This window comes from Balaenoptera physalus (genome assembly GCF_965194825.1).
Source record: "Balaenoptera physalus genome assembly, chromosome: 13".
NCBI classification, from domain to species: Eukaryota; Metazoa; Chordata; class Mammalia; order Artiodactyla; family Balaenopteridae; genus Balaenoptera; species Balaenoptera physalus.
The window spans coordinates 73,068,937-73,093,351 of record NC_138892.1 but is presented as its reverse complement, the minus strand read 5'-3'; the positions used below and the strand labels follow the sequence as shown (position 1 = coordinate 73,093,351).

The window sequence follows — 24,415 nt, the reverse complement described above, 5'->3', positions numbered from 1 at the left end:
TTGAAAGTATATAAAATAACTCATGTATGTTCAGAGAAAAAAATAAGAGAATGCTGGTCCAAATTTTAGTTAATGTCTGTTACTTTTATTGGGTGACAGAAAAAACACAGGCCAATGATAAGGACAGATAAGCCAAGAGACAGCTAGCAGAATGTCCAAAATAGTGCTGTATCATAAAAACCAGAGAAAAAGAGAGTTTTAAAAAGGAAAAATTGAACAAAAGCAATATATGCTGTAAAGAAAATGAGGAGAAAGAGGATTAAGACAAAGCTTTATATTTTGAAATTAGAAAATAATTGGTGATACAAAACTTTGAGAAAACAGGAACAAATTTGTAGCCCCTTCTGAGAAAAGTCAGCAATTCACAGACCAGGCCAGGATATAGCAGATCTAATGCCAAACAATATTTTTGAGCAGAGGATCTTGTTGAAAATGCCATATGGGAAACTTCTGGGAGCACCATTGGGGAATACAGCCAAGCTAAGGCATTCAAACTGTTTGATTAATAGACTTAGAGAAAATAGGTCCAGGTTCAATCTGGAAGGGATTGAGAGATGAAGCAGAAGCAAATCAGGGAAATAGATATCAGTAACATTTATGGGATGAGAAATTCTGAATAACCTCACTCACCAAGGTTCAAAAGAGGCAAATGAACGATTATGATCAATAAAGAATTCTGATACTGCAAATGTGGATTCTGGGTTTAAAAGAAGAACCAATGTCTTGCTGCAGGAAAGAAACTGTGTCTTGCTGGGTAATATGTTATGGTCTCTGTAACCCTGGTCCTCAGCAAAGTGCGTGGCACAATACACTGTCTGTAAATGAAGCAGGAGCTTAGTGAATGAATGAAAAATAGTGCGTTTTGAACAGGAGAAAGAAACGACTAGGATAATATTTTAGAAAGGTCACTCTGTCTGTAATAAGGAATAGGTTTGCTCTGGGAATGATTGTAAACAGCCAGGCTATTGAGAAACATATACGAGAGCTGTAGAAGAAATAACCATGATTGTTTAAATGGAGATAAAGAGAAGTGGGTAGATTTGAGAGATGTTCGAATTGATGAATCACCAGAACTTGGTTATCAGAAGTATGAGGTAAGAGTGAGGGAGGAGCTGGGATGGTGCTCAGGTTTCTGACTTGAGCAATAGGATGAAATATGATGCCAACAGACAAAGCAGGAGAATATAAAAAGGATTAACTGGGGGATGGGTAATGATATGATAATGAGTTCAGCATTAAATTTGTTAAATTTGATATCTCTGTGGACCATCCAAGTAAAGATGATCAGTAGGCAGATCTCAGAAAAGAGCCTTGGACTAGCAACATTGAGATAAGGGTTTTATCAGCCTAGATTTGCTTATTAAAACCATGAAGGGAAATAAAATAGCCCACAAGAAATATACATAGGCAGGAGATAGAAGGACAGATAAATGTTTGAGGAATGTCTTCGCTAAAGGATGGGCAAAGGAGCTCACAAAAGAAACCAAGGAGTGGTTTAGGGAGTGGAGACAAAATAAGGAGAGTATGGCACTGCTGAAGGAAAAATTAAGGGTGATACAGCTGCATAAAGGTCAAAGAAGATCAGAACTAAATATATATGTACCTTTAGAATTGCTTTTATTTAGGCCACTGACCTTGATGAGAGAAAGTTCAGGGTAGGGAAGGAGGAGGGAGCTATCTTCAGTGTTAAGAAGTGGGTGGAAGATGTGGCACATATATACAATGGAATATTACTCAGCCATAAAAAGAAATGAAATGGAGGTATTTGTAATGAGGTGGATGGAGTTAGAGTCTGTCATACAGAGTGAAGTAAGTCAGAAAGAGAAAAACAAATACAGTATGCTAACACATATATACAGAATCTAAGGGAAAAAAAAGCCATGAAGAACCTAGTGGCAAGACAGGAATAAAGACACAGACCTACTAGAGAATGGACTTGAGGATATGGGGAGGGGGTGGGGTGAGATGTGACAGGGTGAGAGAGTGTCATGGACATATATACACTACCAAATGTAAAATAGATAGCTAGTGGGAAGGAGCCGCATAGCACAGGGAGATCAGCTCGGTGCTTTGTGACCACCTAGAGGGGTGGGATGGGGAGGGTGGGAGGGAGGGAGATGCAGGAGGGAAGAGATATGGGAACATATTGTATATGTATAACTGATTAACTTTGTTATAAAGCAGAAGCTCACACACCATTGTAAGGCAATTATACTTCAATAAAGATGTTTTAAAAAAAAAAAAAAATTAAAAAAAAAAAAAAAAAAAAGAAGTGGGTGGAAACTGAACTCTCGGAGTCAGTGAGCATGTTGGGGAAGCGAGACAGGGTTGGGGGGAGTGATGTAAGAATCAAATAGAAGCCAGGAGTTCAAGCTCCTCTTTTTAGAAGTTGGCTGTTGGATGATGAAACAGGGCTACAAGTTTATATTATTATATTAGATCCCCCAAACTGACGCCTGTTATGTGGAGTGACTGTGGATAAAGGGTCAGGTCCAAAGCACTAACTGTGGTTTGTTTGTTTGGTTGTTTTTGGTTTGCAATGTTATTAAGGGCTGTGGACAGGAAAGAGAAGAAGCATTATTGTGAGTTATTTTTTTCTAAAAGCAGACAAATCCCAGTTTTACCATAATCCTTCCTTCATTTCATTATTTTCTCACTTTCCTTATCTTCCTGCTATTCAAACCAGGCCAGAATATTTTGTCTTTCCTCCACCTAAGACATAACATAAGGTTTTAAAAGTACTGCTTTCATGGAATTTTGAATTACACAGTTTACCCAAATTAATTTTATAGCTTATAAAAACTTAAAAGTGCCAAAATGGATTATATTATTATGCTTTGAGTCCTCTTCCTTGAGAATAAAATATATATGTATATATAATCAGAGTGGTATTAAAAATGTTTAACAACAAAATAAGTCCTATCTATATGTATATCTTAATCTTTATCCATATAAATATCTATTTATCCATCTATCTATATGTAGACATTTGCACAAGCTTTCTATAGTTGGTCTTTCATAGGCAAATGTGCAAAATTTTGAACCTTGGTTGGTATATCATCCTTTTTAAAGATTATTACAATGTAGCCACTGTATCTCTTGACTCTGATCTTAATATTTGTATAAAATAGCACCTTCAATAAATTTTAACTCCATGAAAATTAATACCTGAATTAAAGAAAACTGAATTCCACACTTGTTATATGAAACAAACTGCTGATAAAACATTCTATGTAAGCCTGTAGCCTATTCCCTTTCTGCACTGACTGGGCTTGGCAATTCCAATTTAAGAAAATGACAATATGGTTAAGTGTATTTAAATTTTACTTTCATATTCATCCTCCACAATAGTGTGGATTCAGACATTTTCCATCCTTTCAAATCCTCAAAATCTATATTTATTTTTTAAAATATAAGAATGGATGTATAAAACTAGGAGATGATTTAATTATTCATAGTATAACATTTTATTGACTTTTGTATGTTAAATTTCTTCTATTGTGAACAGTAGAGAGTTTCAGAGACTTCAAAAACCAAAACCAAAACCAAAACCAAAATAAAACAAAATGTATTAGCTTTAAGATGGTGCTCAGCATTCTTAAAGTTTTTTTCTGACCCTGCTTTGTTCATGTTGCTATTCTAAGTACTTTGTAACAACTGTTAGACATTACCCCTGCTTTTTTTTTTTTTTTAACATCTTTATTGGAGTATAATTACTTTACATTGTTGTGTTAGTTGCTGCTGTATAACAAAGTGAATCAGCTATACTTATACAGATATCCCCATATACCCTCCCTCTTGAGTCTCCCTCCCACCCTCCCTATCCCACCCCTCTAGGTGGTCACAAAACACCGAGCTGATCTCCCTGTGCTACGCAGCTGCTTCCCACTAGCTAACTATTTTACATTTGGTAGTGTATATATGTCCATGCCACTCTCTCACTTCGTTTCAGCTTACCCATCCGCCCCCCCTTATCCCCAAGTCCATTCTCTATGTCTGTGTCTTTTTTTTTTTTTTAACATTTTTATTGGAGTATAATTGCTTTACAATGGTGTGTTAGTTTCTGCTTTATAACAAAGTGAATCAGTTCTACGTATACATATATCCCCATATCTCTTCCCCCTTGCATCTCCCTCCCTCACACCCTCCCTATCTCACCCTTCTAGCTGGTCACAAAGCACTGAGCTGATCTCCCTGTGCTATACGACTGCTTCTCACTAGCTATCTATTTTACATTTGGTAGTGTATATATGGACATATATGGACATATATACACTACTACTCTCTCACTTTGTCCCAGCTTCCCCTTCCCCTTCCCCATGTCCTCAAGTCCATTCTCTAGCAGGTCTGCGTCTTTATTCCCATCTTGCCCCTAGGTTCTTCATGACCTTTTTTTTTTTTTTTTTTAGATTCCATATATATGTGTTAGCATACAGTATTTGTTTTTCTCTTTCTGACTTACTTCACTCTGTATGACAGACTCTAGGTCCATCCACCTCACTACAAATAACTCAATTTTGTTTATTTTCATGGCTGAGTAATATTCCATTGTATATATGTGCCACAGCTTCTTTATCCATTTCTCTGTCGATGGACACTTAGGTTGCTTCCATGTCCTGGCTATTGTAAATAGTGCTGCAGTGAACATTGTGCTACATGTGTCATTTAGAATTATGGTTTTCTCAGGGTATATGCCCGGTAGTGGGATTGCTGGGTCGTATGGTAGTTCTATTTTTAGTTTCTTAAGGAACCTCCATACTGTTCTCCATAGTGTCTGTATCAATTTACATTCCCACTAACAGGGCAAGAAGGTTCCCTTTTCTCCACACCCTCTCCAGCATTTATCGTTTGTAGATTTTTTGATGATGGCCATTCTGACCAGTGTGAGGTGATACCTCATTGTAGTTTTGACTTGCATTTCTCTAATGATTACTGATGTTGAGCATCCTTTCATGTGTTTGTCGGCAATCTGTGTATCTTCTTTGGAGAAATGTTTATTTAGGTCTTCTGCCCATTTTTGGATTGGGTTGATTTGTTTTTTTGATATTGAGCTGTATGAGCTGCTGTTATAGTTTGGAGATTAATCCTTTGTCCATTGCTTCATTTGCAAATATTTTCTCCCATTCTGAGGGTTTTCTTTTTGCCTTGTATATGGTTTCCTTTGCTGTACAAAAGCTTTTAAGTTTCATTAGGTCCCATTTGTTTCTTTTTGTTTTTATTTCCATTTCTCTAGGAGGTGGGTCAAAAACGATCTTGCTGTGATTTATGTCATGGAGTGTTCTGCCTATGTTTTCCTCTTAGAGTGTTATGGTGTCTGGCATTACATTTAGGTCTTTAATCCATTTTGAGTTTATTTTTGTGTATGGTGTAAGGGAGTGTTCTAATTTCATTCTTTTACATGTAGCTGTCCTGTTTTTCCAACACCGCTTATTGAAGAGGTTGTCTTTTCTCCATTGTATATTCTTGCCTCCTTTATCAAAGATAAGGTGACCATATGTGCATGGGTTTATCTCTGGGCGTTCTATCCTGTTCCTTTGATTTATATTTCTGTTTTTGTGCCAGTACCATACTGTCTTGATAACTGTAGCTTTGTAGTGTAGTCTGAACTCAGGGAGCCTGATTCTGCCAGCTCTGTTTTTCTTTCTCAAGATTGCTTTGGCTATTTGGGGTATTTTGTGTTTCCATACAAATTGTGAAATTTTTTGTTCTTGTTCTGAAAAATGCCCTTGGTAGTTTGATAGGAACTGCATTGAATCTGTAGATTGCTTTGGGTAGTATAGTCATTTTCACAATGTTGATTCTTCCAATCCAAGAACATGGTATATCTCTCCATCTGCTTGTATCATCTTTGATCTCTTTCATCAGTGTCTTATAGTTTAGTGCATACAGGTCTTTTGTCTCCTTAGGTAGTTTTATTCCTAGGTATTTTATTCTTTTTGTTGCAGTGGTAAATGGGAGTGTTTCCTTAATTTCACTCTCAGATTTTTCATCATTAATGTATAGGAATGCAAGAGATTTCTGTGCATTAATTTTGTATCCTGCTACTTTACCAAATTCATTGATTAGCTCTAGTAGTTTTCTGATAACATCTTTAGGATTCTCTATGTATAGTATCATGTCATCTGCAAATAGTGACAGCTTTACTTCTTCTTTTCCGATTTGAGTTCCTTTTATTTCTTTTGCTTCTCTGATTGCTGTTGCTAAAACTTCCAAAACTATGTTGAATAATAACGGTGAGAGTGGGCAACTTTGTCTTGTTCCTTATCTTAGAGGAAATGGTTTCAGTTTTTCACCATTGAGAACAATGTTGGCTGTGGGTTTGTCATATATGGCCTTTATTATGTTGAGGTAAGTTCCCTCTATGCCTACTTTCTGGGGGGTTTTTATCCTAAATGGGTGTTGAATTTTGTTGAAAGCTTTTTCCACATCTATTGAGATGATCATATGGTTTTTAACCTTCAATTTGTTAATATGGTATATCACCTTGATTGATTTGCGTATATTGAAAAATCCTTGCATTCTGGGATAAACCCCACTTGTCCATGGTGTATGATCCTTTTAATGTGCTGTTGGATTCTGTTTGCCAGTATTTTGTTGAGGATTTTTGTATCTATGTTCATCAGGGCTATTGGCCTCTAGTTTTCTTTTTTTGTGACATCTTTGTCTGGTTTTGGTACCAGGGTGATGGTGGCCTTGTAGAATGGGTTTGGGAGTGTTCCTTCCTCTGCTATATTTTGGAAGATTTGGAGAAGGATAGGTGGTAGCTCTTCTCTAAATATTTGATAGAATTATTCTGTGAAGCCTACTGGTCCTGGGCTTTTGTTTGTTGGAAGATTTTTAATCTCAGTTTCAATTTCAGTGCTTGTGATTGGTCTGTTTATATTTTCTATTTCTTCTAGGTTCAGTCTCAGAAGGTTGCACTTTTCTAAGATTTTGTGCATTTCTTCCAGGTTGTCCATTTTATTGGCATATAGTTGCTTGTAGTAATCTCTCATGATCCTTTGTATTTCTGCAGGGTCAGTTGTTACATCTCCTTTCTAATTTCTAATTCTGGTGATTTGAGTCTTTTCCCTTTTTTTATTGATGAGTCTGGGTATTGGTTTATCAATTTTGTTTAACTTCTCAAAGAGCCAGCTTTTAGTTTTATTCATCTTTTCTATTGGTTCCTTCATTTCTTTTTCATTTATATCTGATCTGATTTTTATGATTTCTTTCTTTTTTCTAACTATGGGGTTTTTTTCTTTTTCTTTTTTTAGATGTTCTACATCTAATTGCTTTAGGTGTACGGTTAGATAGCTTATTTGAGATTTTTCTTGTTTCTTGTAGTAGGATTGTATTGCTATAAACTTCCATCTTAGAACTGCTTTTGCTGCATCCCATAGGTTTTGGGTCATTGTGTTTTCTTTGTCATTTGTTTCTAGGTAGTTTTTGATTTCCTCTTTCATTTCTTTAGTGATCTCTTGGTTATTTAGTAGTGTATTGTTTAGCTTCCATGTGTTTGTGTTTTTTTCCTGTAATTGATTTCTAGTCTCATAGTGTTGCAGTTGGAAAAGATACTTGATATGATTTCAATTTTCTTAAATTTACCAAGGCTTGATTTGTGACCCAAGTTATGATCTATCCTGGAGAATGTTCCATGAGCACTTGAGAAGAAAGTATATTCTGTTGTTTTTGGATGGAATGTCCTATAAATATCAGTTAAGTCCTTCTTGTTTAATGTGTCATTTAAATCTTGTGTTTCTTTATATATTTTCTTTTTGGATGATCTGTCCATTGGTGAAAATGGAGTGTTAAAGTCCCCTACTATTATTGTGTTACTGTCAATTTCCTCTTTTATGGCTGTTAGCATTTGCCATATGTATTGAGGTGCTCCTATGTTGGGTGCATAAATATTTACAATTGTTATACTGTCTTCTTGGATTGATCCCTTGATCATTACGTAGTGTCCTTCTTTGTCTCTTGTAATAGTCTTTGTTTTGAAGTCTATTTTGTCTGATATGAGAATTTCTACTCCAGCTTTCTTTTGATTTCCATTTGCATGGAATATCTTTTTCCATCCCCTCACTTTCAGTCTGTATGTGTCCCTAGGTCTGAAGTGGGTCTCTTGTAGATAGCATATATATGGGTCTTGTTTTTGTATCCATTCAGCCAGTCTATGACTTTTGGTTGGAGCATTTAATCCATTTACATTTAAGGTAAATATCAATATGTATGTTCCTATTACCATCTTCTTAATTGTTTTGGGTTTGTTATTGTAGATTTTTTCTTCTCTTGTGTTCCTTGCCTAGAGAAGTTCCTTTAGCATTTGTTGTAAAGTTGGTTTGGTGGTGCTGATTCTCTTAGCTTTTGCTTGTCTGTAAAGGTTTTAATTTCTCCATCAAATCTAAATGAGATCCTTGCTGGGTACAGTAATCTTGGTTGTAGTTTTTCCCTTTCATCACTTTAAATATGTCCTGCCACTCCTTACTGGCTTGCAGAGTTTCTGCTTAAAGATCTGCGTTAACCTTATGGGGATTTCCTTGTATGTTATTTGTTGCTTTTCCCTTGCTGCTTTTAATATGTTTTCTTTGTATTTGATAGTTTGATTAGTATGCATCTTGGCATGTTTCTCCTTGGATCTATCCTGTATGGGACTCTCTGCACTTCCTGGACTTGAATATTTCCTTTCCCATATTAGGGAAATTTTCAACTATAATCTCTTCAAATATTTTCTCAGTCCCTTTCTTTTTCTCTTCTTCTTCTGGGACTACTCTAGTTCGAATGTTGGTGCATTTAATATTGTCCCAGAGGTCTCTGAGACTGTCCTCAATTCTTTTCATTCTTTTTTCTTTATTCTGCTCTGCAGCAGTTATTTCCACTATTTTATCTTCCAGGTCATTTATCTGTTCTTCTGCCTCATTTATTCTGCTATTGATTCCTTCTAGAGAATTTTTAATTTCATTTATTGTGTTGTTCATCATTGTTTGTTTGCTCTTTAGTTCTTCTAGGTCCTTGTTAAACGTTTCTTGTATTTTCACCTTTCTATTTCCATGATTTTGGATCATCTTTACTATCATTACTCTGAATTCTTTTTCAGGTAGACTGCCTATTTCCTCTTCGTTTGTTTTGGTCTGGTAGGTTTCTAATTTGCTCCTTCATCTGGTGTGTATTTCTCTGCCTTCTCATTTTGCTTAACTTACTGTGTTTGGGGGTCACCTTTTCCCAGGCTGCATGTTTGGTGTTCCTATTGTTTTTTCTGTCTGCCTCCAGTGGGTAAGGTTTTTTCAGTGGGTTTTTTAAGCTTCCTGGTGGAGGGCACTAGTGCCTGTGTGCTGGTGGATGAGGCTGGATCTTGTCTTTCTGGTATGCAGGACTTCGTCCAGTGGTGTGTTTTTGGGTATCTGTGAATTTATTATGCTTTTAGGCAGCCTCTCTGCTAATGGGTGGGGTGGTGTTCCTGTTTTGCTAGTTGTTTGGCATGGGGTGTCCAGCATGGGAGTTTGCTGGTCATTGAGTGGAGCTGGGTGTTAGCGTTGAGACAGAGATCTCTTGGAGAGCTCTCGCTGACTGATATTGCATGGGGCCTGGAGGTCTCTCGTGGTCCAATGTCCTGAACTTGGCTCTCCCACCTCAGAGGCTCAGGCCTGACACCTGGCCAGAGCACCAAGATCCTGTCAGCCACATGGCTTAGAAGAAAATGGAGAAAAAAAAAAGAAAAAAGAAAATGAAGTAAAATAAAATAAACAAATTTGTTAAAATAAAAAATAAAAATATTATTAAATGAAAAAATAAAAAAAAGTATTAAAAAAAGAGAAGAAAGCAACCAAACCAGTAAAGAAACCCAACAATGATAATAAGCACTAAAAACTATGCTAAGATAAATTTAAAAATCAGAAACTAGTCAGTCATTTACAGCAAACCCCAAGTCTACAATTGCTCCCAAAGTCCACTGCCTCAATTTTGGGATGACTCGTTGTCTATTCAGGTATTCCATAGATGCAGGGTACATCAAGTTGATTGTGGAGATTTAATCCACTGCTCCTGATGCTGCATGGAGAAACCTCCCTTTCTCTTCTTTGTTTGCACAGCTCCTGGTGTTCAGCTTTGGATTTGGCCCTGCCTCTGCATTTAGGTCACCCTCTGGTGTCTGTTCTTCGCCCAGACGGGAGGGGGTTAAAGGAACGGCTGATTAAGGGGCTCTGGCTCAGTCAGGCCGCGGGGGAGGGACCTGGAATGTGGGGTGAGCCTGCAGTGGCAGAGGCCAGCATGATGTTGCAACAGCCTGAGGTGCGCCGTGTGTTCTCCCAGGGAAGTTGTCCCTGGATCACGGGACCCTGGCAGTGGTGGGCTACACAGGCTCCTGGGAGGTGAGGTGTGGATAGTGACCTGTGCTTGCACACAGGATTCTTGGTGGCTGCAGCAGCAGCCTTAGCATTTCACGCCCATCTCTGTGGTCCACGCTGATAGCTGTGGCTCACACTCATCTCTGAAGCTAATTTAGGCAGTGCTCTGAATCCCCTCTCCTCGTGCACCCCGAAACAATGGTCTCTTGAATCTTAGGTATTTCCAGACTTTTTCCCGGACTCCTTCCTGGTTAGCTGTGGTTCAGTAGCTCCCTTCGGCTATGTTCACATAGCCAACCCCAGTCCTCTCCCTGGGATCTGACCTCCGAATCTGGAGCCTCAGCTCCCAGCCCTGCCTGCCCCGGTGGGTGAGCTGACAAGCTTCTCAGGCTGGTGAGTGCTGGTCGGCACTGATCCTCTGTGTGGGAACCTCTCCACTTTGCCCTCTGCACCCTTGTTACTGCACTCTCCTCCGTGGCTCTGAAGCTAACCCCCCCGCCCATCCCCCGTCTCCACCAGTGAAGGGAATTCCTAGTGTGTGGAAACTTTTCCTCCTTCACAGCTCCCTCCCAGATGTGCAGGTCCCATCCCTATTTTTTTTGTCTCTGTTTTTTCTTTTTTCTTTTGCCCTACCCAGGTATGTGGGGAGTTTCTTGGCTTTTGGGAAGTCTGAGGTCTTCTGCCAGCATTCAGTAGGTGTTCTGTAGGAGTTGTTCCACATGTAGATGTATTTTTGATGTATTTGTGAGGAGGAAGGTGATCTCCACATCTTACCTCTCTGCCATCTTGTAGGTCCTCTTTAAATCTTATATCCTGATGAGGGGTAACATATATAAGTATATTATGAATAAGCCATGGTTCATGTTCTTTTTTGTACTGTTTACATTTTACTTTATTTGAAGAACCTTTCCTCCCAATTCCAGGTAAAGCAATGAGCTGTAAGACTAGAAATCATCACTCAGGAACAAAAATGTACAAATATCTACATCCATGAATTTAATGCAAGACTACAGAGAGATACATGATATTTTGTTATTTGTAGGCACCAGCAAGTTTTCACAACCTAAGATCAAGGTTGAACACAAAGAATTATTACAATGGCTACTTGAAATGATACAAAATTGCCCTGGGAAGTATGGCCAAAAACAAACCAGCAAACAAACAAAAACAAACCTTAGAGGTCAATGTAAGGCACAAATGTAGTGTAATTAGTATGTTACTGCATAGTTACTTTATAGGTCAGTTACAGATCTAAATAGATCTTAATGGTAGAAAACAAAAGTTTATTTGAGTCATAAGTGTGGCTTATTATTATCTATTGTGAAAGCTACAAATGCAACTATTTAGGGCATTTACCTCATTCCACACAGTGACCTGTAATGTTGATGCAGCCCATAGCACTGACATTTCTCTATTATTCTTTTATTTTATATTTCTATCATCATGATTAAGTTGGGAGGTTCTACAATATTCTAAGACAGATGAGATCTTATGGCTATGTCAAATATTGGACACATAAAAGTAAAGCCTCATAAAAATACTAAAATCCATTGAATTGTACACTTAAAATGTGTCAATTTTATGGTATGCAAATAATATCTAAATAAAGCTCCTTAAAAAAAAAAGATAGGAGCAGGACAGGATATCACTTGAAGCCACTACTGATTGATGGCTTGGGATTCTTGGGTCTTCTGTGAAATACAGTAGTGCCAGTTATTCATCCCCAACGTTTTATCTTAAATTGCTTCTTTCCTCCAGATACTTTTCCACCTTCAAAAATGTCCAATCAGCTTCAGCTCATAAAAACAAATATGAAACAGAACAAATCTTTATTCCTCTTTCCTCCTTTTCTGCCTTCTCTTAGGTTTTAGATTTTTTAAGAAAAGTCTGCACATTCTATTTCTTCATCTTTACCCCCCACCAAGTTCTGGCCCCTCACTTTACTATTGGATTGAGACTGACTGTGCAGAATTCACTAGTTGTTCTTGGATTGCCAGATATAGTGATTTCTGCACAGTTCTTATCTTCCTGGAACTCTCTGAAGTAAGGGACATTCTTGAGAATCTCTTTTCATTAACACATTTTTTGTTTTTGGCTTCAGTGATGCTATTTTTAACTTGTCATATCCCTTCTCTAATTAGAGTTTTACAGTGTTATTTCTTTTTTTGGCTTATCTTGTAGGTCCCACTTCTCCCAATCCTAGACGCTTCCCAACTACATTCTCTCATTCTCTTGGCATTAGCTCTCACACTTCTATGAAAACGACACCCAAATCCCCAGCTCTATCCTTACTCACTGTCTTAACTTTAGGTACATATTTTCCACTTTCTTTTTGATTTCTCCATCATCTCATACTGAACTTCAAAAAAGGCATCTTTCCTCTTCCCCCAGACTTTATCTCCCAATCTTAATTAATAATATATTCATACATCTAGTCAACCATCTTATGATGTTTATATTATCTATAATTCCTATCTCTTTTTTATTCTGTGTATCCAGTCAGTTACCAGGTCCTGTCATTTCTATCTTGAAATTTCTTTCATGTTATATAAAACCTTTCTCTGTTTTCATAGTTATAAACTATTCCCAGGACTTTAAGGCAGGGAAGGGATTGTTACATATACAGTCTACTAACACAGAATTCCCTCAAGACCTTACTTTTTGTAACACTCCAGGAGGCTGTCCTGACACAAAGTTCAGCATTATGTGAAAGAACAATGTCTTTAGAATCAGGCCAGGTCTGGAGCTATCACATATGGTGCATTGCTGTAAATTAGAAAAATAATCCTAAAATATACATCTTTCTATCAAAAAATAGTCGTAATATTGATTTTGCAAGACAAACTCTATTGACACCTGTGGGAAATTTTCAATAATAAATATACCAATCTACCTCATCTATACCCTTATATGTAGTGTTCTAACAAGTGCAGAAATTACACAACCATACACGGTAGCACTGCATGGGTCTACATTGTTCAAATCCCGGCCCTACAGCTATGTAACATGGGTAATATACTTAACCACTTTAAACTTCAGATTTACAACCTATAAAATGTGACTAATACTACAATCTCTTTCAGAGTTTTTAGCAAGGGTAAATAAGAAAATAAATAAATAAATAAATAAATAAATATATATATATATATATATATATATATATATAAAATTAACAACTTCAAGTTTACCTGCATACATTCTCAATCTACTGCCCCAATAGTACAAATCATTAAAAGATGCCAGATTGTGGAATTCCTTACACTAATATAAAGATGAGATGAAAATACTGTTGGTTTTAACAGCTCACTATAAATCATTAAAATTTTTATCTCTGAGAATATTTCATGGAGGACATTTCAAAAGAATTAGAAGAATAGATGTCCTATTTTTCCATAACTAAAGGTGTAGCCCAGAGCCTAATGTTTATACCTGAAAGTTGCTGTTAGCTATTTGGACAAAATGATGAAAAGGCTTTTAACACAATATAAGAAAGTGTCTTAGTTTCATCATTTCCATGTTATGATTATATTTTATTATTCTTTTATTTTAAGATCAGCAAACTACAGGCCATGGGCCTTATGTACTCTTTTTGTAAATAAAGTTTTATTGGGACACAGTCACACACATTTTTATATGCATTGTCTAGGCTGCTTTTCCACCATGATGGTAGAGTTGAGTAGTTGTCACACAGAACTGTTGGTCCACTAAGCATAGAATATTTACTATCTGGCCCTTTTCCTAAAATGTTTGCTGATCCCTGCCTTTCTGGTCACTTTAAAAATATTAATTCACTTGAACTTCGATTTTGCTCAATTTTACACATATGAAGAAAAAAGATTGTATTAATCTGGAGTATGGTGAGCCTTATTTTTCCTTCCAAAGTATATTTTATGGCTCAACAATGGAAAGCTAGTTTCTGTATCCTGCCTTAAACATGTACAATTCTCAGGTTTTTTTTTTTTTTAAAAAGAAAACAATACAAACAAAAACCCCCTATGGCAGAACAACCTGTTTCTCTTCACCAGATTTTTATTGGCATTACCTAGAAAATGTTTCCTGTAAGAAATAAGCTTTTCAACAACTGATATTTTCCTTTCTTTTAACATTAAAAAGTGAGAGTAGGGAAACATCCATTTAATAGTCAGAAGAGCCATGAATTTGATGACATAGTGATGGAGTTATTTTCCTGTTGGAAACTATTTTTGAATGAAATTCAGGGAATTCGTGATTACCTATTTTTTTCATTAAAGCAAGTAGTCGAAACCATACTTTTCACATGGGAGAACAATTCCTATTTTGCAAGATTAAAAAAAATTAATAATCTACATTAAAAGTTCAGTAAATAATGGTTTCTCAATAGTAGTTATTTTTTTTTATTATAGAGATTAAGTTCATTAAGTAAAATATGTCAAATTATTTCAGCATACCCTTCAAAAAGTCTATTTAATGCTCAACTCCCCATCAGTTTGTTTTGAATTACTTAACTGTTCCTTCTGTGTGCTACTTCTCATTTTCAAAAATGAATAAGAATTTAACACTCCTCATCTTTTTTCACCTGTAACTTAAAAGAATTCTACCAAAGACATTTATAATTTAAAAGCTAGTTGTCTGGTGTCATTTGGATGTGTAGATATACCTAAAGGTATAATTAGTTATGGAGCAAGGAAATATACAGCAAACTTTAAGAGATTTATTTTTTATCAGGCTTTCCAATTTCCTAAATATCAATGGCCAGGGAATGGACCTTAATTATAAGAACATCCTCCAAGAAGTTTGCGGTCAGTTAAGACATTCTTTGTAGTGTGTTTTAGAGTCAAGTCATGAAAGTTAGGTTTTCCTATTATTAACTGTGACGCAGTTAAGAAATACTTTGGGATCCAATATAGAAAATCCTCAAAGTTAAATAAAATTAGTAGGAGAAATGAAATCTCTTTTTAAAAGAAGAAATTGATTACAAAAAGGTAGCATTTCCACTGATATCAAAATATAGGTACAAAGCACAACAGGGTGCATATTAGCTGGATTATGAAAGATATTCATAGCAAGCATAGTTCAAAGCAATCTAGTTCTGGTTCCTGCTCCTGCCATTGTTATGAGGATTCATTTTAGCTGGAAATATAAATCTCCCAAAAGTCACAGTAGTTCTTGGGGCAAATATAAAGAATTTAAGGTTAGAATTTAGTCTGGATTCCTAAGATCTTTTGGACCATGTATCTTTCTCCTGAAAAAGCTTCAGGCCAAATTGTAGTCTATATTTTGTATCGTATTCTAGACTGTGGTCCTACAAAGCTTAAAATTTACCTCCTTTGGGGACTATAGCTCATCAGCACAGGGATATGAAAGAGTTTTTCTGCACTCTTATTATACCAGGAGAGCTGCTCACCAAAACAATCAGTTTATTCAAGTAATTGGAAACCAATGTGAACTATTTATACACAGTGAACACAGCCTAAGACAAAAACTATAGTTTGGGAAAATAATAAGAAGTTAGGGTTGGACAAGATGACCATGAGAAGTTATCTATCTCATTTTGTATAAGAAAGGCATATTGGAAAGATGACAGATAGACTTGCTGTATCCACATTCCAGTTGGGAAAAGGGATAAAGAATCACCTGAATGATTAGGCTTTAAAGTTTAAGGCCATTAGGGATTTGGAATGTGTGAGATGAAAGATCTGAAACATCAGCCAAGAATTTATTTAGTTGTCAGTAATGTGGGAAACTATTGATACAATATGGTTCTGGGATATCCAACATAGAAAATAAAATTTGAAATTGTTTCTCACACTTGTCTTTGTCTCATATTTTTATAGTTTCTTTTTTGAGGGAAAAAAAAAAAAGACCAAGCCTCATTTTAAGGTTCATCTCAAAATTCCATGAATGAAAAGAGAAGGACTTTAAGGAAAGGTCAAGGCACTCTAGTCAAGCGTCTTGTTTTGGTTAGAGGTTCAGGGCTTATTGAGTAAGAAGATGTGATGTGTTTTCTGGAATGACCGATCACACTAAAGAGTAGACTTTCTTTTTAAAGAATTTTATGCAAGGATGACAGAAGCCTCTTTTCTTTATGAAGATGTATGACTCATGAATGAATCAGTCTTTGTCTTACACTAGACAGCAATCACATGCTCACTAGTAAGGTTGCTTCTGTTAGCAAGAACTGTCTCACCCATAAGCAGCTAAAAGTGGAAGCCAAATACATGAAAATAAATTGAATGCAAAACAAACTCAAGATCTTGAAATGTAAATGATCAACAAAAGGAATGATAATCTTGGAATATAAGTAATGACTATATTAGGTCTATTAAGCTATCTTTGAATAGATGGGTAAAGTGCTAGGAACAGGCAAACCCACAACCATGTCTGGGACAAAGGGTCTCAGAAAAGACAAAGGGATGAAGTCAGATGTGAAGAGATTTTTTGTAAGCCACCAGAAGAAACACTAACACTGCACTCTCACACTTGGGTCTCTATCTCATTGGGCATCTGTCTTGATCAGTCAAAACAGAAAATGTTAAATCTCAGTTCAGGCTGGGCCATTACACATGGCCCCAATCCTATGCTGAATATGTGGCAGAGATCCCTGGGTAAACTTTCCTCTCATTTCCTAAGGGTTCCATTGGAGACAAGGTTCCCCCCCACGTATTAGGAACAACTTACACGTAGAATGAATTCTGTTTTTTTAATATCTTATGTGGGTTAAGGGGAGAGTTGGCCATTGTTATTTCTTCCTTCCATAAAATTAGTCACCAAAGTGAAGTACTGGAAAAAAAGTACTCAAAACAACATCATTAGGTGAATAAAGCAGCATAAAAGGCCATAAATTTAATTATCTCTGTGTGTACACTGTCTTCTCAATTGTACCCTATTACAAAGTGGATTCTTATTGATTTACTTAATGTCTGCTTATATTTTGATTTCTGCATCTGTTGTCATTTTCCATAAGGATAAAAGAATAGCTTTCCCTTAGAGTAGCAATGTAAATGATCAAAATAACAGATCTTTGGAAACTAAGTTCTCTTTTTTTCTGTTCTCTTCCTTCTACTGTTTTTCATTAGTCATCTCAGGAGATTAAATTTTCTTTAGAATACTAATTGGATGTAATTTTGCCTTGTCACTTAAGAAATTGTTAATCCTGGAAGTTAAATTTTGTGACAAAACAACATTTTAATTGGTTTACTTTTCAAATCTGCTGTAATTAACCAAATGTGTCTAGTTCTTGAGGAAGAGGTCTATAATTCTCCTGTATGAAAATATTGAGCAATGAAAGTCTATCTGGAAAAGATTTTTCTCCCCAGCCAATCACATGGTTTTTCCCCTTAATTAAAAAAAAGGGAAGGCTTCCCTGGTGGCACAGTGGTTGGGAGTCTGCCTGCCAATGCAGGGGACACGGGTTCGAGCCCTGGTCTGGGAAGGTCCCACGTGCCGCGGAGCAGCTGGGCCCTTGAGCCACAATTACTGAGCCTGCGCGTCTGGAGCCTGTGCTCCGCAACAGGAGAGGCCGCGATAGTGAGAGGCCCGCGCACCGCGATGAGGAGTGGCCCCCGCTTGCCGCAACTAGAGAGGGCCCTTGCACAGAAACGAGGACCCAACACAGCCATAAATAAATAAATAAATAAATAAATAAATAAATAAATAAATAATAAAAATTTAAAAAAAAAAGGGGGTATTCTAAATGCCAGCTGCACTTTTCAGTTGACCAGAGGAAAGCCCATAACAGCCTCCTCTATCTTACTGAATGCAGCGAACATGCTTCAGTCCTCATCAGACTTGTTCTCTGCAGCCTCCACACCCTTGCTCAGTCAAGGTCCCTCCTTCCACAGATCTTTCTTCTTCATGTCTTCCATCATGCCGTACTCTGTTGGATTTTCCTGAGTTTCTATGTTTCTCTTCAGTTTCCCTTGCTGGTTCATTTTCCTCTGCACATTCTTTAAATGTCTGCATTCTCCAGGGCTCTTCTGGCATTAGCCTCTCTTCTCACTTCCCAACTCTCCTACCTTATGCAGTACAGCTAAGTCTTTAACAACACAGGCTACATAAACCGACTACCTACGTTTAATCCTGTGCATTAGTTGTTTACTGTTGCTGTGTAGCAAATTCCCTCAACTTTGTGGCTTAAAACAACACTCATTTAGCGTTTCACAATTTTGCAGGACAGAAATCTGGGTGGAGTTCATCTGGGTCCTCTACTCAAGGTCTCCACAGGCTGAAATCTAGCTGGAGGCTAGGGCTGAGGACTCATCTGAGAGGCTTGAATCTTCCAAGCTCACTAGTGTTGGCAGAATTTAATTTCTTGTGATTGTAGAACTGAAGGCCCCATCTTCTTGATGGCTGTTGGCCAGGGCCTAGTGTCAGTTCTTAGAAGCTGCCTGTGATTCTCTGCCACGTGGCCCCCTACCTAGACCTTCTAACACTTCCAATTTGACGTTCATTTAAAGGGATGAACTGATTAGGCTAGGCCTACAACATCTCCCTTTTGTTTTTAACTCAAAGTCAACTGATTAATAACTAAACAGTAGGAATTGTATCCCATCACATTTACAACTTTTGCCCTGCACAGGAGAGGAAATTGTGTGTACAAGGTACATACACCAGGGGTTAGGAGTGTTTGAGGCCATCTTAGAATTCTGCCTATCACATCCTAGTTCTGCCATTTACTAGCTGTATGAATTTAGGCAAGTTATATAATTTCTCTGTACCTTGGTTTTTGCATCTTTAATGTGGGATAATAAATAAAATATTCTTTGTGGAATTATTTTGAGGATTAATGGGATTGATACATGTAAAATCCTTAGATCTGTGCCTGATACATAGTAAGAGCCTGCAAATTTTCAGTTATCATTATTAATCTATTTTCTCCCCATAGATATTGCATCCACTCTCATGGCTTCACACAGTTACTGATATTCTTATGATAGATATTGCTCTTCCAAAAAATTGCACTTTTTAAATCTAAACTTATGACTTCACTTGTAAACCTGATCTTTTCTAGTGATTCTTATCACAGTAAATAGTACCATTTCATGAAGTTCCTTATACTTTCCAATTTTCTCTCCATTTCCTACCATTCATTCATTAAAAAATTATTTTTTGGAGTATCAACTATGTACAAAGCATATGATGGCAGAGGATATAATGGTCGGTAAAAAGATACAGTCTCTGCCCTCATAGAACTTATAATCAAGTTAGAGAGACAGATTATACTGTATCCCACAAAACTTATCAAAACAAACCCATTTTCTCAATATCTTTTGCAAACACTCAAGTCAAAGCCACTACCTCTCTTTCCTGAACTAGAGCAATAGCCCTTCACTGGGTTCCTACATTCACTCTTCCTCCACTTTTTTCCTCCTCTCAGAGCTACCGTCTTCCAGGAAACCTTATTATGTCACTCATCTGCAGAAATCCTTTCAATGGCCTCTTGTAATATGTACGATAAAAACAAATCTTCTTCATAACCTGCCATGCTCCTGCTGGAGCTCTCCAGCTCTGTACACCCCCACCCACCCCTCCCTGTCAGGGCTTTAGCCCTATGGCCTTCTTCTTGCTCCTCCATGGTGCCTCACTCCTTATGCCTCAGCACTGTGCACCTGCTGGTCCTTCAAAACTGGCCACTCTCTCTCTTTCCTGCTCTGTCTTTGCCTGATCATTCTCAGTTTAAATTTTATTCCCTCCAAACTAAATCAGGATCCTTATTATACTCAAAGTACCATATGAGTCTTCTTCATCACATTTAGTATAACATATATTTATGTATTGATTTGAGTCATTATTTGAATATTATCTGCCATCATTCTGAAGAAGGGATGTTTGAGACAAGATCTAAAAGAAGAGCTTCAGCCACATGAAAAGTTAGATTTCATAGATTTCAAGTGTGTTTTGTTTATGAGGGAATATGACATAACTTGCATTTTAAATGTAAAGGCTAATCTCAGAATGGGGATTTGAGGGGCAAACTTCCTATGTAACTACCTCTGTGTTAATTCAGACCAAGCTTACCTTATTAGTATTTGGGGGGGAACACATTTGTGATCATGAGAGTTACTGAAGACCTGAACAAGAATGTGAAAAAGTGTTCTATAAACTATAAAACTCACAACATGATTTTTGCTGTTGTTTTTGTTAGTATCACCAAAATATCAGTTTATCCAAACACTTGAGCTCGGTTGAATTTGACGCATTAGATTACACCCAAATACTTGGTTTACTTTACCAAATTATTTAGGTCTACCTGTGTTTTTTTCCATAAATTTACGTGTTATATGTGTGTGTGTGTGTGTGTGTGTAATACTGTTTTATCTATCAATATGTAAACATACATTTGGAATACACACTCACACATATACATATAGTGTATATGTGGTGCATATGGTATATACACATGCTTCCTATAATATATTTTAGTCTAGTGTTCATTATCATAAAATGGGTCAAGTTCAGCAGTCCTATTATTATAGCTTTATTTAAAATGTTAATTTTTAATACAATTCAATAATGCTTAATAAGATGATATTTGGGATATAACTCATCAATAGGCTTTGCAAATAGTGAAACAAGTCAAATTCCTTTAGCTTAAAAGTGTTTACTGATTTTTAAAATATATTTTATGAATATTCCAAAACTTTAGTGGTCAAAGCAATAAACAAAAACTTCTAGATGATGAATACGCTACTAATTTTTTGTAGAAAATATTAAAAATCATTGCTAAAAGTAAAAGCACCTTTATATTCAAGCTAACTGACTGTAGTTTCATAATTTTTGATTTGTAGATATCTGCTTTGGATGGTTTCTGAAGCTAAATTCAGAACAATCTTAAGGTAAGCTGTTTACTTGGGGGATGCGTATGTTTATGTGTGTGTATTTTAGTTTCAAAGAATAAAAATATATGCCAAAACCGTGTGTAATAGAATATTCAAATGTATTTTTAGTAACTGGGCATTGAGAAATTTTCCAGTTCATGATAAACACTCAATGATATTGGTTCTGTTTTATCTTTTTGTTATTTCTCAACTTCAAAAATATCAAAACGTGATAAATTGTTTGATGACTACTTATTAAATGTCCTCTCAGTGCCCTCTCGCACAATAGCCATGCAAGTAAATCACTGTGCAAATACATAAAACAAGTAAAGGACAATTAATACTGAATTATGTAGTGCTCAATATTGCTATGTTAATAGAGATTGGAATGAGTTATCAAATATGGGCTGGAGTAATGGGGACATCATGGAATTAATAATAATAATGATGATGATAATAATAGCAATACCATCAGCAATAATCATACTATTTACTTAATGTTATAACACAGGCACTCTACTAAACACTTTATATGCTTTAACTCATACAGTCCTCACAATTTTACAAAGCAAAAGTATTATTCTTATTACTATTATTAATCTCATTTTACAATGAGAAACCTGAGGCTGGTTAAAGTTATGTAGCTGGTAAGTGGCATAGTTACAAGCTGAGGCCTAACTAACACCCAAATTTTGGTTTCTATCACTGTGTAAACTACCTGGGAAAGATAAGAGTTAAACCGAATTTTGCAAATTTTCTACTGAGGAGACAATGAGAAGGGAACGTTTTGTGCTATGACGACCACTAACAAAAGTGTGAAAGATCCTATAGATATGCAGTGTGCTAGAGTGACAAGTTGGAATGAAGAGCATTTGAGGAAAATGTAATAAAAATTGTATAGCCAGAGCAGACCGAGATTACGGACATACTTTGATGGATAATATTGAGTGACTGTTCCAGTTTCATCTCTAGTGTCCTCTACCTGCAAACTACTAAATTGGATTATTACCATTGGAGTTGGGTACAAGAATCCACAATGTGGTCAGGGTGATCAGTTAAAAAAGATAAAAAGTATTGAATTAAAAGGGATCTTTGAAAATTATCTAGTCCTGTCAAGGCATGAAATGATGTCCTAATTCTAATAGAGGCCTGTAGACCTGGAAGCAAACAAAAATGACAGCTCTTTATGATAGATTAGACAAAAGGAATAAAGGAAGGAAGAACAGAGAGGGTTTTAAGATTATTCTCACAGCAAAAAAGGAAAAATTTTAAAACTGATAGAAAGGGAATATAAACTATTTTGTTAGAGAACAGAATGAGTTTGGTTTCTCTATTTTGCATCTGAAATATTGAAGGGGACCCACATTCACTGTTCTTACAGGACATAGAAAGTTAAATGAAGAAAGGGGTGAAGATTGGGTCCTAATTCCGTTAAATGTATTTATTACTTTAGAGGGGGTGATTACTATGGAAGGATAAGTATAAAAATAGAAGCACATGGGGCTGATATTTAAACACCATTTTCAGTTGAACATTTTAAGAACAAAATATAGGGTTGTAAGCTTGAAAAATATATGTAAGAAGATGTAACTTGTATGCCTTCTATATGTAACACTAAATTCTCAAAGGTTTTATTTGTTTGGGATTTGTTTATTTCTTTGTTTGGCAACATAGTGTATTTCTTTTAAAAGTAAGTAGTGCAAATTACTTAAAAGTCAGATCTGGAAAACATTTATTTTAAATGTTGGCAATGTTACTTCTTTTACTTTAAGGATTTTCTTTCATTGGGCATTACCATTATCCTGTTAACAATGTTTCAGGCAAAATACAATTTTAAATTACTTTTATTTAAGAATCTAAGCTCTCATTCATTCATTGTGCAAAGAAATATATGAATTAGATGATAAACAGGAAGAGAAAGAAAGAAGGGAATCTCTACTTAGAGTACAAATTACTTCATTTGGAGTTATCTCTCTCACTAATGCTGGCCTACAATTCTATAATATTTCTAATAATACTAAAAAAAAATTTCCTAATATTAGTTTAAAATACAGGTTAAAATAATATGCATACAGAATTATAAACTTCTTACATTTTACTAAACATACTCACTCATAGATTAAATTCATCAAATACTTATTCAGTACCTAAATTCAGTGCTAAATTTTGGGCCCATTACAATACTTTTAATAGATATGGTTTCTCTTTTCAAGATGCTCACAGTCTAGTTAAAAAAAAAACAAAACCCAAATATATAAACAAATTATTACATCATAATGTAATCCATTGTTATGGAAGGACAAAGGATTGGATTACTTCTGATTGAGTGGATCAAGACTGGTCATAAATGTCATCAAGGAAATGTAGATCTTTAATTTACAAACCAAAAAGTAAATATACTTTCTAAATCTAAAGATTTGAGCTTAATTATGTTTATTTAAAATATAAAAGCAGTACAAAGACTAATTGAATTTCTTAGCGTTTGATTCTCAAAGACTGTTTTTTTTTTCCATATTTGGAGTCTGGAGGAGACTCTTTATATAGTGCTATCAATACATTTTTAGAAAGTAGAGATTTAAAATGTGAAACATATTGCCTGTGGTCTGCTACTTATTTTTCTTGACATTAGTACCATCAGGAACTGTACTTGTTTTGGGGTTTTTTTTTTTATTTTAAAATTTATTTATTTATTTATTTTTGGCTGTGTTGGGTCTTTGCTGCTGTGCGCGGGCTTTCTCTCTAGCTATGGTGAGTGGGGCCTGCTCTTCTTTGCAGTGCGTGGGCTTCTCATTGTGGTGGCTTCTCTTGTTGTGGAGCATGGACTCTAGGCATGCGGGCTTCAGTAGTTGTGGCAGGCAGGCTCAGTAGTTGTGGCACATGGGCTTAGTTGCTCCGCAGCATGTGGGATCTTCCCGGACGAGGGCTCGAACCTGTGTCCCCTGCATTGACAGGCGGGTTCTTAACCACTGCGCCACCAGGGAAGCCCTGTACTTGTTAAATGCATCAAGAAATTGAATGAAAAAACTATCACTTTGATAACAGTTTTACTTAAGGTAATAAAACCCTTGTACAGGAAACAAACTGTATTACTTCAATTTTTCAAAAATAAATTTAAGTAGGATTAAAAATAATTTATAGAGTGTTCCTTTTCTGGCACCTGTTGAATGAAAAACTCTAAAAATATGACTATAAAATACTTCTTTTTAAATGCTTTTCTGAAAGGGTAAGAAAGCAAAGAATCCAAAGGGGACAAAAACAAAGTGAAAAAAGCAACCCAAGAGGTAAGTAAGGGTAACA

The 24,415-nt window shown here is 36.1% G+C and overlaps 1 protein-coding gene and 1 long non-coding RNA gene across 9 annotated transcripts in view; one reads left to right on the top strand and one right to left on the bottom strand.

Annotated features, from left to right (window-relative positions):
- Positions 1–24,415, bottom strand: part of LOC309641933 — an 870,732-nt gene that overhangs the window by 430,358 nt on the left and 415,959 nt on the right. The gene's annotated exons all lie outside the window — the stretch shown is intronic.
- Positions 1–24,415, top strand: part of CNTN1 (contactin 1) — a 376,331-nt gene that overhangs the window by 88,440 nt on the left and 263,476 nt on the right. For 6 of the 8 annotated variants that reach the window (XM_082422545.1, XM_082422546.1, XM_082422547.1 and 3 more), the window contains one exon: positions 21,089–21,136. The exons of 1 other annotated variant lie outside the window; for it this stretch is intronic. The gene's annotated coding sequence lies outside the window, so the exon portion shown is untranslated. Of the gene's footprint in view, positions 1–13,482; positions 21,137–24,415 lie in introns of those variants that run through there. One more of the 8 variants, XM_082422548.1, reaches the window with a different exon arrangement.